Raw genomic sequence first — 18,248 nt, 5'->3', positions numbered from 1 at the left:
TGGTGTACCTCAGCCATGGTCTGAGCCATGTCCCTTTCTGGAGCTGGGTCGGTGATTGGGGTGGCAGTCTGCCTGTTGAGAGGGTCATCCAGCCGTAACCTTTTCCGCAGTGTTGTGCGGGGGGCAGCAAGTCATGGTTGCCGGACCTGGTGCCCCAGTTGACGAGGAACTTAATGTACATCGCGGGTGCAGCACTCGGGGATGACAAGGTGGGGCAGCCCGTTCTCCTGAAAGATCTTTGGCAGGAGAACACGCAAAGCTCCCTTGTCGTCCCCCGAAAAAGCCGTCGCCATCGAGATGCACATAGCAATTATTGTTTCAGCTTCCCTGGCACTCCCAGGATCCCAAGGCTGGCACCCCCAGGCAATGGGACGTCACTGTGCATGGCAAAAACCCTGCACGGCCACGCTCTCCGTCCCGGTGACATCCCGAGCCTCAGGACCCTTAGGAGTCCTGAAGAGAGAGAAAATAACTTTCTCGCCATCCCTGAGGGAGCACTGAAGGTGCAGCGGATTCGGTTTAACGATCGCTTCGCGGTGCACGAAGATATCAGCAGCAGTATCCTGGTGCTTGATAAATACTTATCCCGCTCATACGTTAATCCACACAACGACACCTTCGATCATCTGGGATGCCGGGGATGTTGGTCGGCCATCAGCCCCCCTCCACGGGTCGCAGGCAGTAGCAATAGATGCGTTCGTCATGGTGGCTGCTCGTGGTCCTCCCTCTCCTCTCCTCGAAGTAATTCAGAGTCTTGTCGTGTCGTCTCAAAATCACCTTCGTTTGGCTGTGGAATGTCAAACTAAACTCCGAATTGAAACTTTGAATGATGTTCCGAAGTATTGCAATGCACACTGTATAAGTATGAAATTATGAAACAACGTTCGATTATAACATTTCATTCATTTATATCTATATATCTGTCTATCCATCTATCTATCTATCTATCTATCTATAAATTTTTTTATTCACCATATGCTGTAAAATCTGCATTCACCTATTCATCCATCTATAGACGAAATAAGGGTAATTTGTTATAAATACTAAGTAACACACCGTCCTGATAATGTTTTTGAATACCCGGTAGGTATTTTGCACTGGAAAAACAAAAACATGCAATAAATCATCCCTCAGTAAAATGATACCAGGCATAGCAATCTTTATGCGGTTACATGTAGAGTGTGTAGCCATTTTATATGTGTGTTATATGATATAACAAAATAAAATTGTTAAATGAATGAAGGTAAATACGATACGGTTACGTATAACTGTAAAGGTGTGTGTGAGGGGGGGGGGACGAGCTACGGATCGGATCAGCGTAAAATATAATAAGCAATCAATAATTTTACAATAAAGATGATTTCATACAACACATTTCTTTAGGTATCTATTAAATATTATATCTCACCAATTACTGACTCTACTCTGAACTCGTGGAGCTACAAGGTTTGGAAACGAAGTTTTCCTTATGTCTGGGGTAGGGATAGGATGTGAGTCGAGAGAGGGGAGGCTGGGAGTTTAGTCTCTCCCTCCAAGTGGAGGGGCAGGAAGATACAACGGAGAGGCACCACCCCGTTACTACTTCCTAGGGTAGGAGTAGTAATGGGTAAACCCTGCTCAAAAATTTTCACTTCTAGGTGTACGTGTCTGTGTTATGGAAAGGAGCTAAGATATGCATTGCGCTGGTACGGTGTGGGAAGTGTCAGGGGGACTGTAAATGTTAAAAAGGTTGATTTCTTGTTTATGACCAAGTGTGGCGCTAAGTGAGGGCATTTCTGTTGTGGTATCATTCTTAAAAAAAAAAAAAAAAAAAAAAAAAGTGTTTGTTTTGCCGATGTAGCGTCATTGCGGAAAAGGATATGTGAATGTAAATGACGAAGCCTTCTCCATGGTCATCAGTTTTCAGTGTGCTAATGTGTGAGATGTATGTAATGTTTGGAGTCGTGTGTGTCCGTGTGAGGTTTGTTTCTTGTAGCAGTACAATATGCATGTTTTGTTTTTGAAGAAAATCTTTAGTTTGTGGTGTTTTGGAACGAAAACTTTTGCCATTTTTATTTGTAATATGTTTGTGTTACGTGTCTATGAGAGTTTGCATCAAGTGTGGGACTCTTCTGCAGGTGCGCAGTGGCCGAGTTGTATTGGCAATGGTTGTCAGTATGAGTTGTTGCAAGGGATGGGGGAGGGAGGAAATTGTGTTTGGTGTGACAAGATGAGTGTTTTTGGAGGTACTGCATCTGTCACATAGCCATGTGCTGTGGCTTTGTCTGATGCTCGCAAGTGTGATGCGAATGGTGTAGATCCATTCTCCATAACAAAAGCGTTGACAGAACATTGTTTGTTTAGTGCATATTTTGTGTAGCTTGCAAACCGGGAAAATGTATCGATTTGGGGCCTATGACTGCTCTCAGTGTCTCTGGAAAGTGTGAGGAAAAGAGAATTGATTACCAGTCATTTCCTTTTATATTAAAAGTCGTGTAGGGAGCAGCTGACCCCTAGTGAGAGATGGAGTCCCAACAGGCCGACCGGGGTCCTGCTTGCAGGATAGTTTTTTTTTTTTTTTTATGCGAGGAAAAAGGAACCCATGGCTGAGCCTGCAAAACGTTCCTTCCAAGAAAAAAAAAATACAAAAGAGAGCCAAATTCAAGATCCATTCATTTCGAGATGCCTGGACACACTGCATTTGAAAGACTGGAGATCATAGGAAGTAGGCAATATAGACAGAGGGGGACAGTTCCAGAACTGACCTGTTGCATAAATGAAGGACTGGGAGTAACGGTTAACTCTTGCATTAGAGAGTTGGACAGAAAAGGGATGAGAGTTTGTTGCTTGACTGGTGCTACGCGCCCATCGTAGAGGTGAAGAGATGCATGCAGACAGTTCAGAGGAGCAGTGACCATTGAAGCAGCCATAAAAAAAAGATAAAGATGCAACAATGCGGCGAAGAGATAGAGGTTGAAGGGAGCCAGTAAGAGGAGAGTTCTTCTTCTTCTTCTTCTTCTCCTTTCGGTTCTCCCCTTAGAGGTCGCCACAGAGGATCACCTGTCTCCATCTTACTCTGTCTTCTGCATCTTCTTCTCTTACACCTACCACCTGCATGCCGTCCTTCACTACATCCATAAACCTTCTCTTTGGCCTTCCTCTCTTTCTCCTGCCCAGTAAATCCATTTCCAGCATCATCCTCCCGACATACTCTTCATCCCTCCTCCACACATGTCCAAACCATCTCAGTCTCGCCTCTCTAGCTTTGTCTCCAAACTGACATACATGCACTGTCCCTCTGCAGTAATATGTTCATTTCTAATTTTGTCCAACCTTGTCACTCCTAATGAAAAATGCAACATCTTCAATTCTGCTACCTCCAACTGTGCCTCCTGTCTTTTTGTCAGTGGTACTGTCTCCATTCTGTACAACAAGGCTGGCCTCACTACAGTCTTATAATCTTTCCCTTTCATTTCTGCAGACACCCTTCTGTCACATATCACTCCTGTCACCTTTCTCCACCCACTCCATCCCGGCTGCACTCTCTTTTTTACCTCTCTACCACACTCTCCGTTACTTGCACTGTTGACCCCAAGTATATGAATTCATCTACCATTGCCACCACTACACCTTGCAGACTCACGGTTCCCCTGTCATCTCTTTCATTTACACACATGTACTGAGTCTTGCTTCTGTTTACTTTCATTCCCCTTCTCTCCTGTGCATATCTCCATCTTTCAAGCTCTGCCTCAGCTTCCTCCCGGCTCTCACTACATATCACAATGTCGTCCACAAACATCGTTGTCCACGGAGGCTCCTGTCTAATCTCATCTGTCAATCTGTCCATCACCATTGCAAACAAGGATGGGCTCAGTGTCGATCCTTGATGGAATCTCACCTCCACCTTGAAACCCTCAGTCATTCCTACTGCACATCTCACTGCTGTTACACTATCTTCGTACATGTCCTTCACCACCCTCACATACATCTCTGCCGCTCCTGACTTTCTTATACAGTACCACAGCTCCTCTCTCAGTACCCTACCATAAGCCTTCTCCAAGTCTATAAACACATAATGAAACTCCTTCTGGCCTTCTCTGTACTTCTCCATCACCATTCTCAAAGCAAATATAGCGTCTATAGTACTTCTCTCTGGCATGAAACCAAATTGTTCCTTGCAGATCCTCACTTCTCCTCTCAGCCTAGCTTCCACCACTCTTTCCCATATCTTCATTGCATGGCTGATCAGCTTTATAACTCTGTAGTTGCTGCAGCACTGCACATCACCCTTGTTCTTGAAAATCGGAACTAGAGAGTTGATGAGACGAAAAGCTTTTGACTCCACCCTACTGAGAAGAGCTGTATGTGGGGAGCCTCCCCACACATGAGAGTTGTACTCTAAACAGGGGCTAATAAAACCCGTGTATAAAGTCAACATCTGTGCAGGGGTAAAGAAGGCACGGAGTCGGCTTAGCACACCTAATCTCTTGGAAGCAGATTTTTACAAGAGATGCAATATGATCTTCCCAAGATAAGTCCTGTGTGAATGAAACCCCAAGCATGTTCAAGGATGATGCAGGATTGAGCTGGATACTATTAAATATTGCTGGGTACTCCTGTGGAAGATTTTGATGGGTTCATAGATGTAAAAACTGAGTCTTGATGCTTTAAAAACATTATGATTTTTACCCCTGTGAGAAATACGAGCCAAGTCAGACATTAGGTGTGCCATAGCCTCATCCCTTGTTGTTGAAGTAACTGCTGAGATGGACGTTGTGGGAACTGAATGGGAAGGTGAAGGGTGGAATCATCAGCGTACGAGTGGATAGGATTAGATGTACAGCTTAGAAAGTCATTGATGAACAAAAGGAAGAGAGTTGGTGATAGGACAAAGCCCTGAGGAACACCACTGATGATAGATCTAGAAGAAGAACGATGGCCGTCTACAACCGCAGCTATGGAACGACCAGAAAGGAAGCTAGAGATGAAAGCACAGATAGAAAGATAGAAACCGTAAGAGGGTAGTTTGGAAATTAAAGATTTATGCCAGACTCGATCGAAAGCCTTTGAGATGACAAGTGCAATGGCAAAGCTTTCGCCAAAGTCCTGTAGGAGGATGACCAAGCGTGTGAAAGGTAGGTGAGAAGATCGGCAGTGGAGCGTCCCTGACGGAACCCATACTGTCGATCAGAAAGAAAGTTGTGACAGGAGAGATGCTTTAAAATTTTTTTATTAAGAATAGACTCGAAAACTTTTGAGACACAGGATGTTAGAGCAATTGGACGATAGTTAGAGGGTTGGGAATGGTCACCCTTCTTTGGGACTGGCTGAATGAGAGCAAACTTCCAGCAAGAAGGAAAGGTACAAATTTAAAGACAAAGGCTAAAGTGTTTACCTAGGCAGGGTGTATGCAAAGAAGCACAGTTCTTGAGGGCAACAGGAGGACTCCATCAGGCCCATATGCCTTGTTAGTATTGAGGCCAGTGATGGCAGAAAATACATCAGCTGAAGAAATTTTAATGTCAGCCATGAAAAAGTCAGAGGGAGGAAGTGATGGAGGAATTGTCTAGGGTGGAATTGGAGGAGAAAGTCTGAGCGAAGAGATCTGCTTTATCAGTAGAAGAAATGGCTACAAAGCCATCAGCCTAGAAAAGAGGAGGGAAAGATGATGAGGTAAAGCTGTTTGAAAGGTTTTTGACAAGGTGCCAGAAGGAGCAGGAAGAATTCGAGTTGGAGAGTTGAGAGCATTTAGTACAGATGGAACTATTTTTGTGAGAGCGAAGAACAGATTTAGCATGATTCTGGGCAGAAACATAAAAAAGATGTGACTCAGGGGTGGGTTGGCTCTGGTACCTTTTAAAGACCTCCCTTGTTGCAGACAGCATTAAAACAAGCGTGATTAAATCAAGGTTTTCTTGTATTAGTCAAAGGGTATGAGAAAGGAATGTATACTTCCATGCCTGAGAGAATAACCTCCGTAATGAGCATGGACGCTCATATGGTTCCTGCCCATGGAAGCAATAATCATTCCATAGAAAATCAAAGAAATACTGCCTGAGGGCCTCCCAATCCACAGCTCCAAAGTGCCACAGATGACGTTTCTTTGGAGGGTCCACAGGCCGTACTGGAGCGATAGGACAGGTTAAGATAATGAGGTTATGATCGGAGGAGCCCAACGGAGAGAAATGATTAACAGTGTAAGCTGAAGGATTAGTTGTAAGGAAAAGGTCAAGTATGTTGGAGCTCACTCCAAGGCGGTCAGGGATACCGGTACGGTGCTGTACAAGCTGCTCTAGGTCACTAGGGATAGAAAAGATGTAGGCTTGTTCACCAGGTGGATCAGTGAAAGGAGAGGAGAGCCGAAGGTGGTGGTGAACATTGAAATCTCCTAAAACGGAAATTTCAGAGAAAGGAGAAATGGATAGAATGTGTTCCATCGTAGAAGTAAGATAGTCAATGAATTTTTGATAGTCAGGAGAATTAGGAGATAAGTAAACAACGCAGATATATTTAGTCAGAGAATGACAGGACAGCCGAAGCCAGAGAGTAGAGAATTCAGAAGAATCAAGTTCAGGCACACGAGAGCAAGATAGGTCTTTGCGTACATATACACAACGAGGAGTAGACTGTAGCACCAGTCAAGCAGGGTAGTACTCCCAAGGTGGATGGAAAGCTGACGACAGGGAGAGCTGGAGCTCCCATTTCATCAGCCCTTAGGAGTAGTTCCTGACCATCTCTCTTTGCTGAACATTTTCAGTGTTTCAGTAACACAGAGAGTAGGCCAACATGCTCTCCAATACAAGTTTCTCTAACTGTCAACACCTATCTACATGCACAGTACACACCACTTCGTTTTCAAAATTTAAAAGAAAAAAGGAATATGGTGCATATGGTGCACCCATACAATGCCTCGGAGTCCCCCCCCACAAATGCCCCCATCATCTGCCCCTCTCTCAGTGACGACTCTTTGAGCTGCCTGGATCCACTGTCTGATTCACTTCATTTCTGCAACATTCGCGGCCTTTCCAGTAACTTTCCCTCTGTTGAACATCACCTCTCCTCCTCTAAACCTCACATTCTCTTCATTACTGAGACTCAGCTGTCTGAGGCAACTAACAGTAAACCCTTTTCTGTATCCTCCTACTTTCTCTATACTCATTTCAAAGCCAAAGGTGAAGGGATCGTTGGGAAGGTTCTGCTCCCAGGCCGAAGTAGCTGCTGCTGCTGGGGTTCCCAGCACCAAGCACAGGCTTTCCCTCCCCCCTTCCACATTAACCGAAGTGGATGGGCAACTGCCAAATTTTTGCAATTTGCTGACTATTTTGTAGCCATTCTCAGTGTTACTGTTGATGATCCTTTACTGCTAAATATAAAATGAAGTTATGGGCATCTCCACTTGAAAATGTAGATTTATGATCAGGCAAACAAGCACAGTAATGAAGAAGCGCACTATTCCACATGCCTGATATTAATACATGCTTTGAAGTTATGAATCTCATTTAAAAAAGTACTGCACAAATAACAGTTTAGGACTTTAGACCCTCTTGCCAAAGCATGGTGGGTCACATACTTTACTCGTTTTTACCTGCGGTGATAGCCAGCAAGGCAGTGAGTTCTTGGTTCTTGGTGTTGTGTTAGGGCTTTCACTTCCACGGGAGTTGGAGGAGTCCGTCCTGTGGCTTATGGAGCAGATGTCTTAGCTAGATGCAAAGCAGTTGCCTAGACTTCCGTAAGAAGACGTACACCTGGCGAATAACTTCATGTCTTAGGAGATGGCTCAGACCCATACCTTCAAAGAGTACTGGCAGGATGAAGTCTCGTACACCTATGACAGAGAGACGATCCCTCAATTCTGTGTGCATGGAGAGGAATCGTGGACAGTGCAGCAAAAAGTGAGGTATTGTTTCCTCTTGGTCTCCGCACCACTGACAGTATGGGTCTGGGACAAGGCGTTGGCGGTGGAGATGGGACGCCAGGCCGATGTGTCCAGTGCGAAGTCTGGTGAGTGACACATCCAACACATGAGAGGTTACATGGGTCCAAGGATGACAAGATGAGTCCGTGTAGTAAACCTCCAGGGTGGAGGAGGGGAGATCTGCCAAATCCGAGTCCCAGGCCTTCCCACTAGCAACTGCCAGGAACCTGCTACAGGTTGCCTCAGGTCACTGACCAGCATTCTTCTTCTTCTGGAGGATTTGTTAAAAGGAGACCTTTGGAAACATAAAAGTGGTACTATATAAGGTGAGTTGACATGGAGAAGCCAAATCTCCCATGAGCTGACACATGAGGTAGCGCCATCTAGCGACAACTTCAGTAAACGTGCTTAATTTAAGCCTACTGAGGCTTCGCCGCAGGTCCCAGAAGCGATTATACTCATGTTTCTTTTTGCTCAGATTGGCGTCTTTTGACTGTTTTTAACGATATGTTCGTGAAATCTGAGGAAACCCACTTAAATAACACCAGTTACTCCTCCATAAACTTTCCGCTTGGGATGGGATGAGAGTTAGAGTTTTGTAGCCTTCCCGTTACTACATTCCACACTATGCTCACAAATCGTTTGTAGTTGGAGGAATGTAGTAATGGTTATAGAACTCTGAACCCCTTCCCCTCTTAAATGCTTTTTTGTTGTTGCCGTTGTTGTTTCTGTGCTTTATTCATCTTTTGTTTTTGCACTTTTTCCATCCCAACATCTAAATAATTGTAGAAAAAGGAATATATTTTCTACTTTATGATCCCTTATACAAGCTGGCTACCAAATTCACATTAGGTATACCATAAAACGACAGTGAAACGAATGATATCGCTCCAGCGATAACAGATACAATATACAAAGTCCGTAGAGTTCATTTACTCTGAGAATAGATCTAAATGCTAAGTAATTTTTTTTTCGGATGTAACTCGCGCACTGCATCTCGAATGCTGATAATGAAAATAAACATCCCCGGTTGTAGAGAAGCAGTATGGTGAATAATACGCCTAAGTTATAACTGAAGATGAAAGAAACAACGAAAAAAGAAAGATGAGAATCAAAGTAACTATTTTTGTGACACTCTTTTACTGATCCAAGTAAAGTTTGCGGAATTCTGCGAATAGCTTTCCACTTGGAAACAGCGGAGGTCTTTTCGTCCGTATGCTCAAAGCTTGGCTTTCCCAGTATCTTGGTGTGTACGCCTCTATATCTTATGTACGAGACCCCATTTTGAACCTGTGCCATCCTTGCATAGTAATCCCTGCGACCGATTACTGATATGATGGATTAATAAGTGGGAGATGAAACAAATCAATTATAAAGTAAATTCTCAAACCATCACAGCATTTTTGCAGAAAACAAAAATTGCAAGAACATTCACGCAAGGTGATGACTGCCTAGTAATACCCTAGTAATACTAAGTGAGGTTGCTGTGCGTAGTCAGTAACCTTTCAACTTTCATACGAGTACATACTCATCGAAATGGGAGATATCTAATTTCCGTAACACAAGCGTGGAACACAAGAAACAACGCTATCTTTACCATCTAATGGGAACACTGAGTCTACAGAACACCAGGAGGTAGGAAGACAAGATCATTATCAGTTAATAAGACTGAGAATGGGTGAGGGTTTAGAGTGCCATGAACAGTGTCTCATTCCAACAACAGCTTCAGCACTGGCATCAAGCCACCTCATACTCAAACTAACCACACTTACCTATACTTAATGTAGTTTTTAATATTTTCCTTAGCCAGCACATCATACAGTTATTTCAAGTGTTATTTAACACTTACTGTAGTCTAAACTCAAGTGTGGATTGTCTGTGATCATATCCGTGATATATATATATTTTTTATTTTGCCACTAGTAAGGGAATACTTCAGGAAGTTCCTGTATTCTGGTAGTGGTAGTGTGACTGCAATTTTTTGTTGGTCATTATCGAAGCCAATATCTAGTAAGGGTTTAACTATTGCAAGATATGTGTGTACGTCATACTGGTCAGGGTCAAACTTGGGTAACTGAACGTGCGGTTTAGTTGCCATTTTTCCAAATATTTCCTATTTACCTCTCTTCTACGCTCGGATCTAGAACCACCGCTGGCCACCAGTGTAATGCTGAGTTGAATTTGGCTCGACTTCTCGTCCCAATTCAACTCAACGCGGAGCGGGGTCCTCTTTCGAGACCGGAGCTAGTGCAATGAAGAGAGGTAGGACATAAAAACCTTCGGCAACACCATACACGTGTATTACTTCAGTCAGACACAGGACACTTCAGTAGACATTACATCACAATATAGAGCAATACAAAAACCTTATCTAAAATATTGTGTATCTCACAGGATACTAGCTTTCTGGATACTAATGACAATACAACAAATCTTAGTACTAGGAGTGCAGTAAATACCCGTGCGCGCGGAGCGCGTGAGGGGAGAGGGGGGGGGGTTTGTGATCCACCTGGAGGAGGTAGGGGAGACACGGAGAGTGACTTGAAACGGCGAGGAGGAAGTTATGGTAATATTTAAGGATGCCCGATATTAGCAAGGGAGTTTAGGTGTTTTCTGTTGGCGAAGATTCTTTGACAATCAACTCTGGTTCTTATTTTGACTTTAAGAGCGGGAGTGAGGAATGGAGAGAGTTTTTAGGAATAGCGTGCGGAGCAGGGGAATATCGTTATTACTCGCCGTCCTTGTTGTTTTGGTGACACTAGGTTTCTGTCGGCACAACTTATGCGTTACACATCTCCCCGATATGTTATGTAAACTCTCGCTTCCCAACGCGTAACAAAGTCGGAACACTCGTAAATACTATTCCATTATATTACTCAGAGCTTAGCCAATAACACTCCAATAATATTTTAGTCTTTCTTCGGGCTCTAGAGATATGTCCTTAGAAAACTTCGGGATGACACTCGCACGTATTTTCACTTGAGGTCTCAACCCACATTCTCGTCCTTCAACGGGGTATTATGTCCTGGTTTACCCCAATGGAGATTACATGGAATTACTGCACCATACTTATTCTAAGAGAAAAGGAGTCACACTTAACCTACTTCACGATTGTTACAGAATCACTCGTATTTCCTCATGAAGAGAAACACGGACACATCATTGGTGATCCGGTCGGACTGAGGGCGTCGTCAGGGTGGGGCGAGCCGAGAGGGCACGGGGCGACTCGCGAGGGCGTCCTCTCACGTCCGGGGGTTTCCGGACTGGGCTCCGGTGTAAGGCCCTTAGGACTGGGGCCGAAGAGGTCTAGGAACCTCTGGGTCAGGTCCCGGCGTCGCGGGGGCGTGGTGAGGTCTCGCCCGGGTGTCCTAGGGCGGGTCGGAAGAGGCGACGGACTGCGGTCTCCCACGAGCAGGGGTGCCGTCAGGGGAGGACTGCGGCAGCGGCTGTCACGGGGGCCCGACAGGTGGGTCTTCTCAAGGGCCACGCGTATGGAACAGAGGCCAGGAGAAACAGGGAGGCTCTCCGAGAATTTCCGGAGCGAGGCCCCTGGAGTTCAACCTCCGGTCGTGGAGACGTCTTTCTCCTCACTATACCCTGGGAGCGACCATCGATCGTCTCTACCGGAGTGCTGAGGGAGCGACCATTGATCGTCTCTACCTGATTTTTAGGGGAGCGACCATTGATCGTCTCTACCTGATTTTTAGGGGAGCGACCATTGATCGTCTCTACCGGAGTGCTGAGGGAGCGACCGTTGATCGTCTCTACCTGAGCTTTCAGGGAGCGACCATTGATCGTCTCTACCTGATCTTTAGGGGAGCGACCATAGATCGTCTCTACCTGGTTTTTAGGGGAGCGACCATTGATCGTCTCTACCGGAGTGCTGAGGGAGCGACCGTTGATCGTCTCTACCTTGTTTTTAGGGGAGCGACCATTGATCGTCTCTACCTTGTTTTTAGGGGAGCGACCATTGATCGTCTCTACCTTGTTTTTAGGGGAGCGACCATTGATCGTCTCTACCGGAGTGCTGAGGGAGCGACCGTTGATCGTCTCTACCTGAGCTTTCAGGGAGCGACCATTGATCGTCTCTACCTGATTTTTATGGGAGCGACCATAGATCATCTCTACCGGGTTTTTAGGGGAGCGACCATAGATCGTCTCTACCTTAGCACTACCAGAGCGACCATAGATCGTCTCTACCTTAGGGGCGCTGCCTGGAGTATAGTTTCTGACTCCACCCCTAGCTAACTCGGTGATTCCGCCACGCGAAGGTAGTGTCTTTCGCCTACGGTGGCGGCGGCGTGGTGGTTGAATGTCACAGGGGCGCACGGCCCGGGCTGACATGCGTCGTTGTTGCCCGGAATGGTGGTGGCTAGTGGCGGCTACCCCGTGGGGTCCGAGTGGGGGTGTCGGCATTCTCGTGGGTGAACTCCGTTGTTTCTGGTTCGCCTCGTTGTCGGGGATACTATGGTGTTCTCTGGAATTTTCTGGAGTACCGTATGTGTGTCCGTTAAAGCCACGCATTTCACCACCGTGTTCTTGAAAAAAGTCACGTCCCTGTGGCTGGAGGTGGAACGCTAGAGTGTTGGAGGTGGTGTAAACGGGCTGGAGGTGTCGGAGTGTGTTCTGCCAGGCGACAGTGTAGGAATTTTCCTCCTGTGCTTGGTCATAGGTGAGGAAGAGGGCTGAGGGGGCGGTGGTCGACTGGAGGATATTTAACAGGTGGTGTGGCCCACGGAGTCGGTGGTTCTTGGTAAGGGTAGGGGCCCATACGGCCCGCTTAATTCTCATGTTGCTTGGTGTGGCTGTCGGTGTGGTTGGAGGTTGAATGCTGGATAGAGTGGGTGAAGGCCGGGTTTTATGTAGCGGTAATGCGGCGTTGAGTCTCTGGGGAGTACAGGTAGGAGGGATTTGGGCCTGATGTAGCTTGACGGTGTGTGTGTATCGGGTGGGTGGGCATAAGAGTCGGCCGGAGGGGGTGGTGGTGGTGGTTCTAAGGGTGGGTGTGGGTGGGGAATCAGGCTTGTGGGGTGGGCGGGGTCGGTTAGCGCGGGCCGTCGCGCGCGTTGGGGACGCGGAAGAAGGTGAGAACGTCGGAGTGGGCGTGCGTAGGTGTGGAGGGGAGAGGGCGGTGGTAGTGGGTTGTCCTGCGGGGGTGGCGGGGTGGGCGGGGCACGTGGGCTTGGGTGGAAAGGGTGAGGCGGCGGAGGGAAGGGGTGAGGGTGAGCGAGGTGTGGCGGGTGAGATGTCAGGTGTGATGCAGGTGGTGGAGGCGGTGGAGGCTGAGGTGGTAGGGGAGGTGGAGGGGGATGGCGAGGAGGAACCATCGCACTCGTATGTGGAAGTGACAGGCGGTGCGGGAGCAAGGGGGGGTTGGGGTTGTGAGGTCGGTAGTGGTGGTGAGGTGGCAGGAGAGTTGGCCTGGAGGGTAGGTGGCGAGGAGGGAGTGCGATCTTGTGGTGCCATCCCGGTGTTTGGTGGTGGAGTGGTCTGGGCAGTAGCAGGGCTCTGTGCTAGTGGTGTGGGGTGGGCGGTGGGTACGAAGCTTGGGGATGGTGCGGGTGTGGGGGCGATGGCGGACAGTGTGCGGTGCTGAACCCGTGGTGGCCTGGCAGGGGCTGTGGAGTGGGATGTGGCAGGTGGGGTGTGCCGTCGGAGCCGAGGAACGGTGGGGTGAAGTGTAGAGGGAGAGAGAGACGGTGGTGGTGGGGAGGTGCGGTCTCACGGGGTTGTTTGAATGCTCGGGGATGAGGAGGAGGGTGTGACAGGGAAGGTGAATGAGTTAACTTTGTGGGCGGGGAAAGCGAACGGTGGTGAAGTGATGGCGGTGAGTGGCGCGGGGTGGGAGGTGGAAGGCAGTAGACGGGGGGAGGTGGTTTTAGGAAGTAGGTTAGGGGAGGATGTGGAGAGGGTCCTAGGAGGCCTGTGAAGAGGGAGGCCGGTTTTGTGTTGCGGGAGCATAGTGGTGTGTGGGGTGGGAAGATTAGAACTAGGGGCAGGAACAGGGGAAGGTAGAACAGAAGAGATAGTGAGAGGGGGGGAAAAGGAAAGATAACGTTCTCCCCTCTCGTAGACTGGGGGAGAGGTGAGGTGGCTCCCGCCATTACGGTGGGATGCAGGGGCAGGGGGGCACTTTTTGTTTTTCCCTTTTTGTTTTTTCTTCCCCTGGGGCTTAGGGGAATTTGCGTAAGGTGGGGAGGTTTGTAAGCACCCTCGTGTCATTTGGCTGCACTGGGCAGCTTCTAGCTGCTCACGGATGTCGTGGATCGGACATCCGTGGTAGCATGGAGAAAATTCCCACGGGTTGATGGTGATGGGGTCAACGGGGAATTGATTTATTTCGCCGATGCGTTGAGGGGTGGCATGGACGGCTAAAAGGCGCCTCATTAAACTGATATCTCTATCCATGTCTCCTGTTGGAGCATGGATAGTGAAGTGTTGTCTTACAACACTTGGGAGTACTCTGAGCAGAGTATTAAATGTGTGTTGATCCCGGGTTTCTTCATCTGCCTCCGGGTAGGCAGCAGTAACCAGGCGTCTTGCCTGTAACAGGGTATTATCTAAATCCCCGTCATAAGTAAAGCTATCCAATTTGGATAGAGCCACCACTTTCCCTAGTGATGGGGTGATGGCTTGGACCGCGAACTTGGTAAAGTTCTGCCAGGTGAGTTCTGGGACAATTTTTGGCGCAATATTCGCTGCGGCTTTACCCAGTAGTGGTAGTGTGACTGCAATTTTTTGTTGGTCATTATCGAAGCCAATATCTAGTAAGGGTTTAACTATTGCAAGATATGTGTGTACGTCATACTGGTCAGGGTCAAACTAGGGTAACTGAACGTGCGGTTTAGTTGCCATTTTTCCAAATATTTCCTATTTACCTCTCTTCTACGCTCGGATCTAGAACCACCGCTGGCCACCAGTGTAATGCTGAGTTGAATTTGGCTCGACTTCTCGTCCCAATTCAACTCAACGCGGAGCGGGGTCCTCTTTCGAGACCGGAGCTAGTGCAATGAAGAGAGGTAGGACATAAAAACCTTCGGCAACACCATACACGTGTATTACTTCAGTCAGACACAGGACACTTCAGTAGACATTACATCACAATATAGAGCAATACAAAAACCTTATCTAAAATATTGTGTATCTCACAGGATACTAGCTTTCTGGATACTAATGACAATACAACAAATCTTAGTACTAGGAGTGCAGTAAATACCCGTGCGCGCGGAGCGCGTGAGGGGAGAGGGGGGGGGTTTGTGATCCACCTGGAGGAGGTAGGGGAGACACGGAGAGTGACTTGAAATGGCGAGGAGGAAGTTATGGTAATATTTAAGGATGCCTGATATTAGCAAGGGAGTTTAGGTGTTTTCTGTTGGCGAAGATTCTTTGACAATCAACTCTGGTTCTTATTTTGACTTTAAGAGCGGGAGTGAGGAATGGAGAGAGTTTTTAGGAATAGCGTGCGGAGCAGGGGAATATCGTTATTACTCGCCGTCCTTGTTGTTTTGGTGACACTAGGTTTCTGTCGGCACAACTTATGCGTTACACATCTCCCCGATATGTTATGTAAACTCTCGCTTCCCAACGCGTAACAAAGTCGGAACACTCGTAAATACTATTCCACTATATTACTCAGAGCTTAGCCAATAACACTCCAATAATGGTTTAGTCTTTCTTCGGGCTCTAGAGATATGTCCTTAGAAAACTTCGGGATGACACTCGCACGTATTTTCACTTGAGGTCTCAACCCACATTCTCGTCCTTCAACGGGGTATTATGTCCTGGTTTACCCCAATGGAGATTACATGGAATTACTGCACCATACTTATTCTAAAAGAAAAGGAGTCACACTTAACCTACTTCACGATTGTTACAGGATCACTCGTATTTCCTCATGAAGAGAAACACGAACACATCATTGGTGATCCGGTCGGACTGAGGGCGTCGTCAGGGTGGGGCGAGCCGAGAGGGCACGGGGCGACTCGCGAGGGCGTCCTCTCACGTCCGGGGGTTTCCGGACTGGGCTCCGGTGTAAGGCCCTTAGGACTGGGGCCGAAGAGGTCTAGGAACCTCTGGGTCAGGTCCCGGCGTCGCGGGGGCGTGGTGAGGTCTCGCCCGGGTGTCCTAGGGCGGGCCGGAAGAGGCGACGGACTGCGGTCTCCCATGAGCAGGGGCGCCGTCAGGGGAGGACTGCGGCAGCGGCTGTCACGGGGGCCCGACAGGTGGGTCTTCTCAAGGGCCACACGTAGGGAACAGAGGCCGGGGGAAACAGGGAGGTCTCTCCGAGAATTTCTGGAGCGAGGCCCCTGGAGTTCAACCTCCGGTCGTGGAGACGTCTTTCTCCTCACTATACCCTGGGAGCGACCATCGATCGTCTCTACCGGAGTGCTGAGGGAGCGACCATTGATCGTCTCTACCTGAGCTTTAGGGGAGCGACCATTGATCGTCTCTACCTGATTTTTAGGGGAGCGACCATTGATCATCTCTACCGGAGTGCTGAGGGAGCGACCGTTGATCGTCTCTACCTGAGCTTTCAGGGAGCGACCATTGATCGTCTCTACCTGATCTTTAGGGGAGCGACCATAGATCGTCTCTACCTGGTTTTTAGGGGAGCGACCATTGATCGTCTCTACCGGAGTGCTGAGGGAGCGACCGTTGATCGTCTCTACCTTGTTTTTAGGGGAGCGACCATTGATCGTCTCTACCTTGTTTTTAGGGGAGCGACCATTGATCGTCTCTACCGGAGTGCTGAGGGAGCGACCGTTGATCGTCTCTACCTGAGCTTTCAGGGAGCGACCATTGATCTTCTCTACCTGATTTTTATGGGAGCGACCATAGATCGTCTCTACCGGGTTTTTATGGGAGCGACCATAGATCATCTCTACCTTAGCACTACCAGAGCGACCATAGATCGTCTCTACCTTAGGGGCGCTGCCTGGAGTATAGTTTCTGACTCCACCCCTAGCTAACTCGGTGATTCCGCCACGCGAAGGTAGTGTCTTTCGCCTACGGTGGCGGCGGCGTGGTGGTTGAATGTCACAGGGGCGCACGGCCCGGGCTGACATGCGTCGTTGTTGCCCGGAATGGTGGTGGCTAGTGGCGGCTACCCCGTGGGGTCCGAGTGGGGGTGTCGGCATTCTCGTGGGCGAACTCCGTAGTTTCTGATTCGCCTCGTTGTCTGGGATACTATGGTATTCACCGGAATATTCTGGAGTACCGTATGTGTGTCTGTTAAAGCCATGCATTTCACTAAGGTTATGAAATTAAACCACATCGATGAAGCATTTTCTCTGGACGGTCAAGCTCCATCATTTTTTCCTATAAAAACAAGAAACCACATAAGTAGGTGTTCGACCTCCACCAATACCTCAGATGATCTAAGTTCCAGTTTAAGCTCTATATCATCATCCAAGAATAGCTCAGATTCTGAAGGTGAAGAGGCAGAGAATAGAGAAGACCAAAGGCAACAGACGGATTCACTACGTCATTTCCTCCGCAGAAATGCCATTTTATGGAGGACATAAGATCTAAATCAAAAGAATATATGAGCATATCCGCAGTACACAAGAATGATCATTCAAAAAAGCATGTGGCACAATCCAGAGCACTGCGGGACTTTCCTTAATAGTGTATCGAGCTATAGTAGAAGTTCAGCAAATTTTATATGGAACAGCTTACAGAGCTGCAGCAATATACCGGATGACGAAGACCCCCAGCCTACTAAATGAGGTTCTATTTGGCAATCTGTCGCGTTGCAATAGTGCACCGAGTTCAGTAACATATTACACACAAAGAACTAGATAGCCCACAATGTTTATCATTTTAGATCCCTCGGTCATTCCTTCAAAAGTCTGCAAAGAAAGCAGTCTCCAGGTTTCCTATATAGTAGTAAGAGCTGTACTCCGATATACTTCAAAGGAACCTTTTCTCATCGGAGAGAAGGCAAGCTATGTCTACCGACTTCAGACTCTTCAGGAAACATACAGTAATTCTGAGAACTTCAGACCTCATTGATTGAATCGCCATCAATACTCACACAAAGATTAGACACAGCCCTTGAGGTCACATGTCATTTACACTTCTGTATTAACCTACTAACCACATCACACCAGTAACTATATTAATTCAGTCCGTCAGAAGGCATATACCGTATTTCCTGCAGACAAACCCATAGTCAAACATACTCAGTTCTCAGATAATACGCGTCATTTGCATACAATAACCCCACTCAGAAACTCTAATTATTTTAAACCAAGTTTTCAGGCAATAGGTAATCATTTAGCCAGGTGAGATTCCCTATTGTTCCTTCTGCCTGCGGGTGACTTTACTCTTCTGTCTTTCATTCCTTCATTCT

This window comes from Coenobita brevimanus, chromosome 47, assembly GCF_032717465.1.
Source record: "Coenobita brevimanus isolate Jiangsu-jjx chromosome 47, ASM3271746v2, whole genome shotgun sequence".
NCBI lineage: Eukaryota > Metazoa > Arthropoda > Malacostraca > Decapoda > Coenobitidae > Coenobita > Coenobita brevimanus.
Note: the sequence above shows the minus strand (reverse complement) of the source record.